The sequence below is a fragment of the Sinocyclocheilus rhinocerous genome, unplaced genomic scaffold (genome assembly GCF_001515625.1).
Source record: "Sinocyclocheilus rhinocerous isolate Xijiao unplaced genomic scaffold, SAMN03320098_v1.1 scaffold2200, whole genome shotgun sequence".
Taxonomy (NCBI): domain Eukaryota; kingdom Metazoa; phylum Chordata; class Actinopteri; order Cypriniformes; family Cyprinidae; genus Sinocyclocheilus; species Sinocyclocheilus rhinocerous.
Window position 1 is genome coordinate 1 of NW_015659711.1, and position 1141 is coordinate 1141.

Sequence of the window (1141 nt, forward strand, 5' to 3'; positions counted from 1 at the left end):
TCGCGATCTCGATTCCATTTCGATTTATCATGCAGCCCTATTGTAGTGGCAGAAAAACATTGGTAACAAGTGGAGGGAAACGGTTAAAATCCATGGAATAAGAGAAAAAATGTGTTCCATTGGATATCAGAATTGGAATGCAAATCATTTTTATAGAATACTGTCGTCAAAGACTCCATGAAGCTAAACGCAGATGTTTAAATGGACAAACTATGGATGGAACCTGCTTTGATTACCCTAGCATAAATTTTATTTAAACAATGGGTCAACATAATATTCACGTGTGCAGTTCATAGGGGACATATTTTATTAGCCCTACTACAGTAACATCATGAAATACTATTTATACCTACAACATTTACCTATTTCATCTCACAATTCTGACTTTTTTTTTTCTTTCTTGCAAATGCAAGTTTTCATCGCCTAGTTCAGACTTTATAAATCAATTTAACTCAATTGCGGGTTTGTCAATTCTGAGGAAAAAAAGACAGAAGTGTGGGATATAAACTCATGATTCTGAGCCAAGGGGAAGAGAGAGAATGACGAGTTGATTTTTCTTATCAGAATTGAGAGATATAATCTCGGAATTGTGAGTCAGAATTTTTAAATATAAACTCAAAATTACCTTTTTTTTATTCTTTTATTTCCTGGCTTCAGTAGACTGCTACTTTAAAACTGTCATTTTCTGCCACTAGATAGGCTCCGCCCACAAAAATGTCATCGCTGTTTGCAAACACTGAAATTGGTCTATTGGACAACTTAACTGCCCAGCCCTCGCACTAATGTACGCTTCATCAGGGAAAAGATGTCGTTGCAGTATTCCATTAAACAAAAATCAAGAATTGTCAATTTTGCTGTTAAAGGTGACATAATGAAAATCTGACTTTTCCAGGTTTTAAGTGCTATAATCAGGTCCCCGGTGCCTCTACCAACCAAGAAAACGTGAAAAAGATTAACCCAGTAACTTTGTTTTGGTAAGCCTTTTTCTGCAAGCGTCTGCAAAAAGAGCGTGTCTGATTTAGCTCCCTTGGTGACGTGGCAAAGGGATCTCATTATAATATTACCGCCCCTTAATCTGTAAGTTTACACCCACGACGCCGTCATTTTGATTTCGCAAGCGACAACGGTGTACCAGCTCTAA